Below are 13,901 nucleotides of genomic sequence, written 5' to 3' on the forward strand. Positions count from 1 at the left end.
TGACTACTTCAATGCTCCAACCTTGAACAAATCCAAGCACCAACTTGGTCAAAATGAGGACTCCAATCCTCTCAACAAATCCAAGCACCAACTTGGTCAAAATGAGGACTCCAAGCCTCACAACAAATCCAAGCACCAATGAGGACTCCAATCCTCTATGACAAAAAAATCAGGCTCCAACCTGTTCAATGTTTCAGCAAGGCTCCAACCTTTAACTTCTTCAAAAGACTTTTTCGATAATGGCTCAAGGTTAGTTTCAAATCTGATTCAAATACACTTTATAGGCTGCTCCAAAAATCTCCTCTAGCAAGAGTTCGAAAAAGGCCCCAGAAGTTGCTTCATGAAGTCTTCAAAAACTCTCCAATTCTGTTCCAAAAGGCTTTTATAAGAGGTTGCTTTAAACTTGTCCAAAATCTGCTCTTAAGAATTCTCCAAAATCTAGTCTAGGTCTGCTCAAAATTTGATCCAGAGACTGCTTATGTTCTTGATCCAAACTCTCCTCTTAATTGTTATAAAGTCTGCTCAATTATTGATCCAAAGTTGCCTCCAAGAAAATGGTCAAAACACAGGTCAAGATTAGTTCTAAAGGAGGTCGAATATTGTCCCTTCTTCAGGCAAAATTTTGCTCGTCTCAGGTTCGAAGGCTATCACAGAGGGCCGAATTACATAGCCAAATCAGACCTTAGAAGGCCAAGTCTGTCCACAGAGGAGGGTTGCAATTGCAGTTTGCAATCAGCTCATTGTTGATTTTGGTAGCATCGAATGTGTTCTAGCCATGAAAGTTGGTGGAGAGGCTAAGGCACATGAGATCTCCAAGACCCATAAATTGTTTGGGGAAATTCCACCCGGATGGAGAGATATTAAAATAATTAATATTTTTAATGAGATCCTAAGTTTAAACTTAGGAAAATTAAAATATTAATGTGTATTAATATAATATGTGTGAGAAAGTTCTAAATAACGAGGATCAAGCCAGATTTAATCTTAGCCGTTGATTAGGGACTTAATATCGATTGTTGAATTGTCAACAAGAAAAGTATAAGAGGAGGCTTGAAGGTCAGTTGGAGACACACCAAGATACCAAGATAGGTGAGTCTGTTCGATTTTCTGGGGCGAGGTTTGCTGAGGAAATCGAACAAGTATTCAGTTGCAGTGAGGGGCAGTTCGACAAGAGGCCGAAGAATACATATCAGAGAGGCAACAGAGCGCCGGAAGAGGCACCGCAGAGCCTAGGAAGGTTGACGCAGAGGCAACAAGGGTTGATGCAGAGGCTAAGGAGGCCAACGCAGAGGATGCAGAGGGCCAAATAAGCTGACGCAGAGGCCATAGAGGAGGACGCAGTTGATGCAGAGAGCTTCAAAGGCTGCAGTGAGGAAGTCTGTGGGGCAGACTGAGAGTAGATTAGCTGGGAGAGGGTGATGCAATTCTGAAGAGGGTGACGCAGTTCCAGAGGAGTGTGTGGAGTAGCTTTCGCTGTCCAGCACAAGGAACAACCGCAGTCACTATAGGATTGTTCATCCGGCTGCTGATTTGCTGGAATATCTGTCTCCGGATAGAGGTATTGCTGCCAAGGATATTCTCTGAAGGGTGAGCCATTTCCGACACCCTAGTTGTATTCAGAATCTGCTTAATAATAAAACCCTCTATATGCTGCACCTGTTTTCCCAGATTGGGTTTTTCCGGGGACGATTGTCTAAAATAACAGTGTCCCTTGTGTTGTCTCAGTTTATTTTAGTTGCTGATTTGTATATTTGTGAAGGCTGCGTTTGTGTTTACTTCGATATTTATGCATTTAAATAACTTGTTAATGCACAGAACAAGTAGGAGATAGTAAACCAGAAAAATGCAGTAGGGGTTCCTAATGTGTTAGATTCAAGAATTTTCACATGGTATCAAAGCGATTGCAGATCAAGGAGGACTGAAGACACCAAAAAAAAGAAATCTGAGGATTTGCAGCAGAGAAGCAGCGGTCCCGAGAGACAGCATTGTTCCAGTGTTGAAGAGGTAAGAGGAGGAGTGACGCAGAGCAAAGCGGGTGATGCAGAGGCTCACATAGAGGCTCACGCAGAGCTTGCATCAGCATTCTAAGCCAGGAGAAGAGCCAGCGCAGAGGTAGAAGGGGTGGCAGATCAGGCCTATGTAGTGCCCGGTCATCATTCTCAGTCAGGAAGGATTGACTCTGAGGCTAGGAGGAGCTTATCCAACTCTCACTGTGATTGCGCAGAGCCTGAAGGGCTCAAATTCTTTAGTTGCCAGGGCTAAGGAAGCTATGCAGATTGCGATTTGAGGAGCTGGTGGGACGCTGTTTCTGTCTGTGTAGAAGAATGTCTAAGGAGACAAAACCAAGGTAGAGGGAAGCACTACCTCGACGGATTTCTAGCCAAGAAATCCAGATCTGAGTTGCAGCAACAAAGGGGATTGGAGAGGAGTGATTCGACAGTTGGCAAATTTCCAAGAGGGAAGTCGAGACTTAGAGGGAGTCTAGAAGAAGAGCAGATATGGCTATGAACGAATTGAGGGATCATGACAGATTGGATTGGGCATCCAATTTTGTCATGTGGAAGGCCAGGATCCTAGCAATCCTGGATAAACATTGCATCAAGGACTATGCCTTGAAAACTGTAGTTGTCCTAGTTGACTCGAATGCAAATGAGAAGTATGAGGAGGCCATGGCAAAGGTGAAATGCATGATCCTAGATGGGGTCAAGGATCATGTCGTACCACATATTGCTGAGAAGAACACAACAAATGAGATGTGGTAGACGCTGACCACCTTATACCAGGGCTCTTCTGTGCAGCAGAAGATGTTATTGGAGAATCAACTGAGGTCATATCAGATGCAGAAAGGAGAGGAGATAGATCACTTCCTCCTTAGGTTGCAAGGAATTCGTGGCCAGCTTACTTCCGCGGGGTCTACACCGGATCTAGAGTTTATGGTCAGGACTGCTCTGAATGCAGTCTCTGAGGACTGGGAGACGTTTCTCCAAAGCATCTTAGGCAGAGCGACGCTCCCCAGTTGGGAAGAGATGTGGGCAGCTCTTCGACAGGAAGAGATCAGGAGGTTGACCAAGGCGAGGAGTAGTGGTAAGGGAGTTTGAGTCAAGAAAGAGGAGGAAGATGCTGCTCTAGCATCTGTGAGACAACAAGGGAAGAGGAAGAAGAAGGACATCTCCAAGGTCAAGTGCATCAACTGTGGGGAGTTGGGACATTATGCATCTCAGTGCCCCACGAAGAAAGGGAGAAGCTTTTGACTCAAAGGCAGCTCCAACAAAGGTGGAGAAGGATGTCGAGACTGATGACGATGTGCTCATGCACCTCTAGAGGAGAGGTGGGGTGACATCGAGTTGTAGTCAGAAGGACTACATGCAGGGGCAGGGTCCTTGAGGTGCCCAAACTCTTGGATCACATCCGACTACGAGAGCCCTTAATGACAGTAGCATGATGATAGGTGTCAGGTGGAGCAAGGTGTGATGGAGTGACAAGGCATTGCTTGAATGCATAAATCTGAGGCAGCGTAGTGGAGGTTGCAACAGTGCGAGAGGCACAGAGGTGTCTGCAGCAACACAGTGGCAACAGAGGGAGCACATGATAGCATCAACACTAGCTTCAACATCACGAGGCTTTCACAGTGATCGAGATGTTAGTAGTTTGGGGAAGTTAGTTACCTACTTCTCGGTAATTGAGTTGCAGTGCAGCAGTTAATAGTGGTAGTGCTATGGGCAGCATGATGCAGCATGTTGAGAGGGAGCTACAGTGCATATGTAGCAATGGTAGTGTCATGGGCAGCAGTGCAGGGAGTAGTGGTGCAGGGGATGTGAGGTAGCCCGCCAAGCATTAGCACAAGTACCGATGCAGAGGATCAGTGTGATGTTTCAATGGTGAAGCATTACTAGAGCACATTCCTCGCTAGGAGGGGATGTTGATTTTTGGTAGCATTGGATGTGCTCTAGCCATGAAAATTGGTGGAGAGGCTAAGGCACATGAGATCTCCAAGACCCATAAATCATTTGGGGAAATTCCACCCAGATGGAGAGATATTAAAATAATTAATATTTTTAATGAGACCCTAAGTCTAAACTTAGGAAAATTGAAATCTTAATGTGTATTAATATAATATGGGTGTGAAAGTTCTAAATAACGAGGATCGAGCCAGATCTAATCTTAGCCATTGGTTAGGGACTTAATCTCTGCCGTTGAATTGTCAACAGGAAAAGTATAAGAGGAGTCTTGAGGTTTAGTTTGTGACACACCAAGATACCAAGAGAGATCAATCATTTCGATTTTCTGGGGCGAGGTTTGATGAGGAAATCGAACAAGTGATCAGTTGCAGTGAGGGGCATTTTGGAAGGAGGCCGAAGAATACATATTAGAGAGGCAGCAGAGTGCTGGAAGAGGCAGTGCAGAGCCTAGGAAGGTTGACGCAGAGGTAGCAAGGGTTGACGCAGAGGTAGCAAGGGTTGATGCAGAGGCTAAGGAGGCCAATGTAGAGGACGCAGAGGGCCAAAGAAGCTGACGCAAAGGGCATAAAGGCTGATGTAGTTGACGTAGAGAGCTTCAGAGGCTGCATTGTGGAAGTTTGTGGGGCAAACTGAGAGCAAATTAGCTGGGAGAGGGTGACGGAGTTCTGAAGAGGGTGTTGCAGTTCCAGAGGAGTGCGTAGAGCAACTTTCACTGTCCAACACAAGGAACAACCGCAGTCACTGTAGGATTGCTCATCCAGTTGCTGATTTGCTGGAATATCTGTCTCCAGATAGAGGTATTACTGCCAAGGATATTCTCTGAAGGGTGAGCCATTTCTGGCACCCTAGTTGTATTCAGAATCTGCTTAATAATAAAACCCTTTATATGTTGCATCATTTTTCCCGCATTGAGTTTTTCCGGGGATGATTGTCCAAAAATAACAGTTTCCCTTGTGTTGTGTCAGTTTATTTCAGTTGCTGATTTGTATATTTGTGAAGGCTGCATTTGTGTTTACTTCAATATTTATGCATTTAAATAACTTGTTAATGCAAAGAACAAGTAGGAGATAGTAAACCAGAAAATGCAGTAGGGGTTTTTGATGTGTTAGATTTAGGAATTTTCACACTGATGTCCATCTCTTATCACAGGTTTGAAGTCTGCTCCAATGTTGGTCGAGGTTTGCTCCAGAAAGTTGAGTATATGGGTCCGAAAATTTTAGAGGCCAAGTTTTGTTCCTAGCCTAAAATTGTTGAAAAGTGTAGCGAGAGAAGGTCTTCTTTGGCTCGTGCCTTAGCCAGAAAGACTGAGTTTGTCTTTCCTTTGACGATGAACGCGTTCATGGAGATGGAGAGTTCATGTGTAGTGATGGAGCTTCAATCACGTGGAGCCTTCCTCATAAATACAGAATCTAATGGCTATCCGAGTTAAGAAGAGGACGAGTTGGGGGCTTCAGTTTCTAATTGAGGCAAGGACAAGTTAGAGTGTCAGTTAAACTTAGTTAACAAGTCAATCACAATTGTTGTTCTAAATTTGTATTTGCCACGTTTAGCATGGCCGAAGTGGTAAAAGGAGGTTGGAGGTACAATTGTAATTAAGTTGTTTTGCTGACAAAGGATTGTGAGAAGACACAACTCACTAGATTGTGAGAGAGTGAAGCATGAAAACTCATGAATCCATAGTTATATATATATATATATATATATATTATTAATTATTGAATGATGATTTACAGAATGAGAGGCCCTGGCTTAAATACAACCTTGGGTGCCTCTTGGTGAATGGGCATGATCTTTGATCATGCCCTTTGCCTATTAACTAATAATTACAAATAACTAATTTTTATATAACATTGCCTTCCTCCCAAAAAATGCTTTGTCCTCAAAGCATACGTAATGATGGATGTTGTTGACGAAATGCTTTAGTCTCCCAAGAAGCTTCTTCTTCTGGTAAGTCCTTCCACTTGATCAGGTATTCCCTGATTACACTAGATCAGAGCTTCTTTTCCCTGGTGGATATGATACCTTCTGGCTCTAAAATGACCCTTCCTTCATCATTTATGGATGGAAGCGTTGTTTTTGCTGATTGATGGTCACCAAGTGCCCTTTTAAGGCAGGATACATGGAAGACGTTGTGGACACGACTTTTATCTGGAAGGTTTAAACTATATGCAACTTGGCTGATCTTTTTGTTGATTTTCTATGGTCCATAGAACTTTGGTGCCAGTTTATTTTTTCCTTTTTGTTTTAAGGACAACTGTTTTTTATGGTTGGAGCTTGACAAATACCCATTCTTCAACTTCAAATTCTCTCTCGGTTTTGTTTCGGTCAGCGTGCTGCTTTATACAATTTCTTGCATTATTTAAATTTTCTTTTAGAGTTTGGACAACCTTTTGCGTTTCTTCTAGTTGGTTTTTAACAACTGATAGTTTTGTCTGGATGATAGCCAGGTCCTTCAATTTGGGAGGTTCGTACCCGTACAGAGCTTGAAATGGAGTCATTTTTGCAGACGTGTGGTAAGTAGAATGGTACCACCATTCAGCGAGATGTAACCACTGAACCCACTTATTTTGTTTGTCTGTGGCGTAACAACATAGGTAAGCTTCCATTCAACAGACGTGTGGTAAGAAGAATTGTACCACCATTCAGCGAGATGTAACCATTGAAGCCACTTATTTGGCCATTTGTTTGAGGATGGTAAGCATAACTCATGTTGAGGTAGGTTCCTATATGATTGAATAATTCCTTCAAAAAATTACCCTTAAATTTGGCATTTCTATCGCTTACAATGACCTTTTGAAAGCAGTGTAATTTGCATTGTTTTGAGATCCGGCCGGCTCGGAACCGACTCGGCCGAGTTGGTCCGAGCCAGGAAAAAAAATTTCAACCCAGCAGAAAATTCGGTTCGGTCGGCCGAGTTATGACTGACCTGGCCGAGTCATAGCATGACTCGGCCGAGTCAGTGATAACTCGGCCGACTTGGCCGGATCCATAACTACTCGGCCGGGGAGCTGACAGTGACCAGTGAACCATAAAAACACGCCTTTTCTTGATTTTTTTTTAATTTTTCTAAGTGTGGGGGACTCCAAAGGGGTTTATGAATTAGTTTGCTGGTCTTTGGGGTCCATTCCTCTCTCCCAAACCGTAGTATTTGATCATATTGCCCTACTAAGGCTATGCTATTCATGGTAATGTTAAATTCTTAAAGTAAAAGTGACATTCTCCTTAATCTTCATTTTCATCCTTTTACTTAAATTTTTAACATTACCATGAAATGACTCAGGATGTTTGAGAGTGGTTCCGACCTCATTGGATTTCATATGGAGAAAGTAGAATTTTAGATTTCATTCAAAATCCAGCAGACTTATCGGTTTTTCAGGATTTCAGGATTGGGGGATTGCAATGTTTCCATTGAATTTTGTCATGTATTAGGGTATGGAACTCGTATTTAATCAAGAGCACCAATCCCTCTATGTACCTTGATGTTAGTGACATTGGTTGTTGAACTCCTCTGGGATTCGCTCCCAAACCGGGAGCTTCCGAAAATGTCGCTCCCGCTCCCGTTTTTGCTTCCGCTCCCTGCTTTCACTCTCGCTCCAAAGTAACACTGAGGCAGATGATGTTGGGAACTCTAGCAGTACCTAGTAGTACTGGTCACAGACTTTTTTTGTAGAGGCCATTTCTAGCCTCCTTGGTTATGTGTTTTTGTTTTGATCTCTATATCATCATCGTGTATGTATTGGACAGTGCACTTGGTGCCATTTTAATATAATGGATATATTCATGAGCCTACTTTGATCATATGTTGTCTTCTATCTATATTCTTATGCTGTGTGTTTGGAAACATGAATGAAAATCTTTAAAATTATGTGTTTTTATAAAAAATAAATATTTAATGTATTTTTTACAACGACTGAGTCATTGAAATCGAGCCGGCCGAATCGATACCGAGTCGGAGTCGACCCTCGGCCGAGTCGGAGTTTTAAAACATTGGTAATTTGTATATATTTTTGCAAAATATCTCAGCGATTTGTTTTGCAGAGTTTGATTTCTTCATTCCAATAAAGTGAGCGTACTTGGTGAGTCTGTCGACTACTACAAGAATCTTATCCTTACCATCAGATACAAGTAAACCTTCAATAAAGTCCATTGATATTTCTTCCCATTTCTGATTCGGAATGTTTAAGGGATGAAGTAGTCCAGGTGTCATAATATTTTCACTTTTATTCCTTTGACATTTATTGCATTCTGCTACATATTTTTGAATATCGTGACTCATTCCCTTCCAAAAGAATGATTGGTGTGCATTATAGTAAGTTTTAAAGAATCCTACATGTCTGGCTGACAGTGAATCATGTGACTCCTTGAGGATCTTGGTTTTAAACTTGGAGTTTGAATTCAAATAGATTCTTCCCTTGTACCATAGAATGTCGTTCTTCCATTCCCATTTTGAGTTGTGCGGAAGGTTATTGATTATAGTGCTTGTTTTTGGATCTTTTGCATATTCACTTCGAATCTCATTAAGCCATTCAGGAACAATAACTGAAACTGCAAGTAGTGTCAGTTCTTCGTCTTTCCTAGACAGGGCATTTGCCACTATATTGTCCTTTCCCCTTTTGTGTAATATTTCCATGTCAAAGGCAATAATTTTTTCAATCCACTTTTGTTGTTCTTCGGAAAGTGTTTTTGTTGGATGAGGTACTGGAGATTGTTATGGTCTGTTCGTATGGAAAACTTACTTCCCAAAAGATACTGCCTCCACTTGGCTAGTGCGTGCATAATAGCAAGCATTTCTTCGTTGTAAGTAGATTAAAGACGTTCTCGTTTATTGAGTTTCCTGCTCTCAAAAACTATTGGATGCCCATTTTGCATTAACACTGTTCCTATACCGAAACCCGAAGCATCACACTCAATGATAAATGGTTTAGAGAAATCTGGAGTTGCCAATGCCGAGGCATTAGACATAACTTTCTTCAATTCTTCAAAACACTTTCTTGCTTCTTCATTCCATTGAAATGAGTTCTTCTTTAAAAGGTTTGTTAGAGGTGTAGTTATATGTGCATAGTTTTTAATAAATCTACGATAATATCCAGTGAATCCTAAGAACCCTCTTAGCTTGGATATATTAACTGGTTTGGTCCATTCCCTTATAGCCTTGATTTTATTAGGATCCACTTTTACTCCTTCATGGGATATTATGTGTCCGAGATATTCTACTTCTTCCTTCCCAAAGGTGCATTTGGACTTCTTGGCATAGAACTGATGCTCTTCCAATAGCATAAAAACTTTCTCCAAATGTTGGTGCTTCTTCCAAGTTTTATTGTAAATTAAAATGTCATCAAAGAACACTAACACGAACTTCCTAGATATGGACAGAATAACTCGTTCATAATGGCTTGGAATGTTGCTGGTGCATTGGTTAACCCAAAAGGCATTACTTTAAATTCTTAGTGACCTTCATGTGTTCGGAACGTAGTTTTTGGTATGTCTTCCAAGCTTATTCTGATTTGATAATATCCTAACCTTAAGTTCAATTTTGAGGAATATTTAGCGCCATGTAGTTCATCCAGCATTTCATCGATGAAGGGAATTGGGAACTTGTTTTTAATTGTTATCTTGTTTAGTCCTCGATAATCGATGTATAACTTGAACGATCCGTCTTTCTTCCACACTAATACAACTGGAGCAACATATAGACTTTTACTTTTTGAGATGATGCCACACTTTAAAAGATCTTGGATTAATCTCTCAATTTCCATTTTTTGATGATGGGGATATCGATATGGTTTGATGTTGACGGGGTTTGATCTTTCTTTGACTTCTATTGGATGCTCGATTTCTCTATTAGGAAGCATTTTCATGGGCAGGGCTTGGAATACATTTTCTTGCTTTTGAATTAGCTCTTGTACTTCTGGTGCTTCTTCGCTGATCAATTTTGAAGTTATTTCTAATTGGTGACATTGTACTACATAGGCTGGTGCTCCTCTTCAAATCATTTTCATCATTTGGGATGATGATACAATTTGGTTCTCAGGTGGCTAGAACCCATATGATTTGTATTTCTGCCCTTCCCATTTAAATTTTATAAATTGCTTTTGATGGTTGGCAGAGTAAGTACCGAGGGTTTGTAGCCCTTGGATACCTAAGACCACATCTACTCTTAATGGTACCGTGTAGAATGGAGATTCTAAATTAAAGTCTTGAATATGCAATTTGACTTTATGGTATTTCCCTACTTTTTCATTTTTCTTACCGTCGACTACCATAACTTTCATGTTGGGCATGGGAAATGTGAAAATGTTGAGGCTCTTCGCCATGGTTGAGTCCAAATTTTTTTGGGTGCTACTAGTATCAACGAGAACGATTACTTTGTTCTTCTTGATATGTCCTTTTAATTTTAATGTTTGGGGCTGTGATATACCTGTCATGGCTGATAATGATACTTGCGGAATGCTCTCGTCATCTAGTTCTGGAGAGAATTTCGGGGAATCTTTGATTTCTTCTACGTCTGATTCATCACTATCTAAATCATTAGTTGCTTTGCATTTATACAGGTTTTTGGTCTCTTTTCCTTTAGCACACCTATGTTTAGGGTCCCATTTTTCGCCACAACGTTTGCATTTTCCCTCTTTCATCCTTTGCATTTCCACGTTCATTTTTTCTCCTTCACAAAGATGTGGTGGAACATATTTTGTGTTATTCGTGTTCGCCAACTGGGGAAATCTTCGTCTCGAATATACTCTTTTAGCCTTTGACCACAACATCTTTCCAAATTTCTTTTCATTAAGTTTTGTTTTTTGTCTTGCTACTTCTAACGACGTAATGTCATGAAGCTCAAGTTTTGCATGTAGATGGGGTTTAAGTCTTGAGCTGTATGATTGAATAAGACGAGTTTTTGATAATCCAGGTACTCTTGTTGCTAAATTCTCCCATTCTTGAGTGTATTCATCCACATCTCCTGTTTGTCACAATTTGGTGAGTGTTGAGAAGAACTCTTCTTCCTTGATACCTTGGAATCTTTTAAGAACACATCCTTAAATTTCCTCCAACTGATAGCAAGTGTCTCTTCTTTCATCACATATATCAATTATATGCTTCGCCTTCCATTTTCATGGAAGCATGCTTGATCTTTTCATCATCATTGTCAATATCGTAAATCTCGAAATATTCTTCTGCTTTATTGAACCAAGCAATGCTGCATTTTTCGTTACCGTCGAATTTGGATAGCTCGATTTTTGCTCTTCGTTGATATGTTGCTATCGGCGGAGCGAAGGGGTATTGATTTGAAAACGACATATTGGTGTATGGATTCTAGAGCTGCCTATTTTCAAAATTCATGTTACTATTTCCTTGATTAGGTGTGGAAGATGTCTTTGGGGACTCGGGTTTCTCATGTGCGTCTGATGATTTTGACGAATCTGGAGAATTGAGATGTTGAGTAGCCTCATTATTCTGGAGCATTTGATCGGGTGTAATCTTCAGGCTGGTACAAATACAACCCAACATCACCATAGCTTGATCCACCTTAACTGAAAGGTCTGCCTAATCCTTTTTAAATTCATTCTTGTTCTCCTCGAGCTGACTCTTTATTCCCTTTGTTGTGTTCTGGAGCTCCTCGATTTTATCGCCTTGTCTGGTCACCTTAGTCTCAAGGTCTACTAGTCTTTTATTGAAATCGGCCATCGACATTGAAGAAGCCATTGAGCAGGTGGAGTATACTTATCCAGCTTAACTCTTTTTCTTAACTTGATCCCTATATATATATATATATATATATATATATATATATATATATATTATTTTAAATAATAATATATATATATCTATATATTTTTGAATAATCAAATTATATATATATATATAAAGTTTTATAACTATATAATATACTATATAGCTATTAATGTAATAATTAAAAAAACGATGTGCTTGCTGAAGAGATTAGGGTACAACGTCAACGGAGGAGGACAACGGACGACAGGGAGACGAGGCTGGAGGAATGACGGACAAGGGGACGCGGGGGGAAGGCAAACAGTGGTCGGGGGCACATAATGCAAGCATGATGATTGACACGACAGTTGATACAGTCGGATTGCAGCAGAGGAACAGTGAGTACTCGCAAAGATACTGGATTGATAAGGGACAACAATGTGTGCTAGTCAGGATGCGATGATGCCAATGGAATGATGAAGGGACAACAGAGAGATAGCGGTACAGGGTCATAGGTGGTTCGGGGTCAGCGTGACAGGAACAAGGTCAGGCACGATGGACGATGATGATAGTGGAAGAATCAGTCGTGGATACTGTGGAAGATGGTGCTGAAGTAGAACGCAGGTGTGAACGGCGGTTGTGTGTTCACGGTGGAGCAACGATGAACAGGTGCAACAATGGTACCACAATAGCCCAACAACAACAGAGTCCTAGGAGCAAACCTCTCTGATACCAAATGAAGCATGAAAACTGAGGAATCCATAGTTATATATATATACTTTTAAATAATTAATGTATGATGATTTATAGAATGAGAGGCCCTGGCTTAAATACACCCTTGGGTGCCACTTGGTGAATGGGCATTTTCTTTGATCATGCTCTTTGCCTATTAACTAATAATTACAAATTACTAATTTTTATATAATAGAGAGAGCACAATGTTGTGTAAGATCATCCTTGCTGTGAGTGCGTACTTTGGAGGAGCCAATTGTAATTTTTGATGAGGCTTTCTTATGCATACTTGTGCTAGGAGTTAGGGGCTGCATCCTAAAGAATAGGAGGCCCTCTGCGCTAGACAATAGGAGGCTTGTGCACAGGGAATTTGGGCCAAGCAGTGGAGACCTGTGCATAAAGAATTCAGCCCAAGTAGTGAAGATCAACACAAGGAAATATGGCTAGACAGGCCGCAAGGAAGTAGGTGTTGGATCTAGTGTGTTTGCAGGGTGAGTCTAGCTAGTACAACATGAGGACTAGATTGTTACTATTGTGATAAATTGCCTTGTAAGAGAATGTATGAGAGAAACATGAAGCTTATAATTGTGTCGCACTAATTGACAGTGAGCTAGGATCTACTCCTTGTTTGAAATGGAATGAAGAACTCCTCTTGTGAAAATTCCTACACTCTGAAGGAACCCCTACTGCAGCATATCTGAATCTACTTCACCTACTCTATTTTTAAATTACATTCATCAAGTTATTCTTCTGAATATTGAAGCAAATTACTTCTGCAACCTACACTAAGTAAATATTTGATCTCATGAAACAGAAAACTGAGCAAAGAACAAGATACATAGGACACACTTATTTTTGGACACAATAGTCCCTAGAAAAACCCAATGCGGGAAAACGGTGCAACAGTTTTGAGGGTTTATTATTATGCAGGAGAAATATCTGAATACAAATCTAAGATGCTCATCTAGCAATCCTTTATAGAGAAAATACTGGCAGAAAATCTGAGTGAGTTTTACCTCACTTCACCCGCCAGAATTCCGATTGATCCGACACAACACTGGCTAACCCCGGCTATTTCTGCGTTGGCCCTGCGTCAGCCTTGCGTCACCTCTTCTTCCCTCTACGTCAGCTATCCCAGCTGTTCCGACAGATCCCGACAGTTCCGGCTTCTGCGTGACAGGCAACTTTCCCCTGTGTGCAGTTCTTTTTGGCTCTGCGTCAAGGCTACGTGGGCCCAGACTGGCCCAACGTCAGCGCTCCCGGCTACTGCGCTGCGTCTCTGCAAGCTCTCTTCGCCTCTTTGTCAGTGTTCTTCGGAAAGTCCTTCTCCTAGATTCTCACTGCCCCTTTGCTGCTCAATGATCACTTAGTTTGAATTTCTTAGCCTCCTAGCCCTAGAAATCGAACTCTGGATCAATTCGTTCTCTCCGTGTGTTTCCAAATGAACCCCAAGCCTCCATTTTATACTTTTCCTGTTGAGTCTTCAATGACCAAGATTAAGTCTCT

General features: G+C 41.2%; 1 protein-coding gene across 1 annotated transcript in view; it reads left to right on the top strand.

The window, feature by feature from the left end:
• LOC149167775 (uncharacterized) overlaps positions 1-13,901 on the top strand; it is a 381,496-nt gene that overhangs the window by 202,598 nt on the left and 164,997 nt on the right. The window lies entirely within an intron of this gene.

Source organism: Pinus tabuliformis, chromosome 5_1, assembly GCF_031772625.1.
Source record: "Pinus tabuliformis cultivar Carrire ecotype Pingquan chromosome 5_1, CPIR1, whole genome shotgun sequence".
NCBI classification, from domain to species: domain Eukaryota; kingdom Viridiplantae; phylum Streptophyta; class Pinopsida; order Pinales; family Pinaceae; genus Pinus; species Pinus tabuliformis.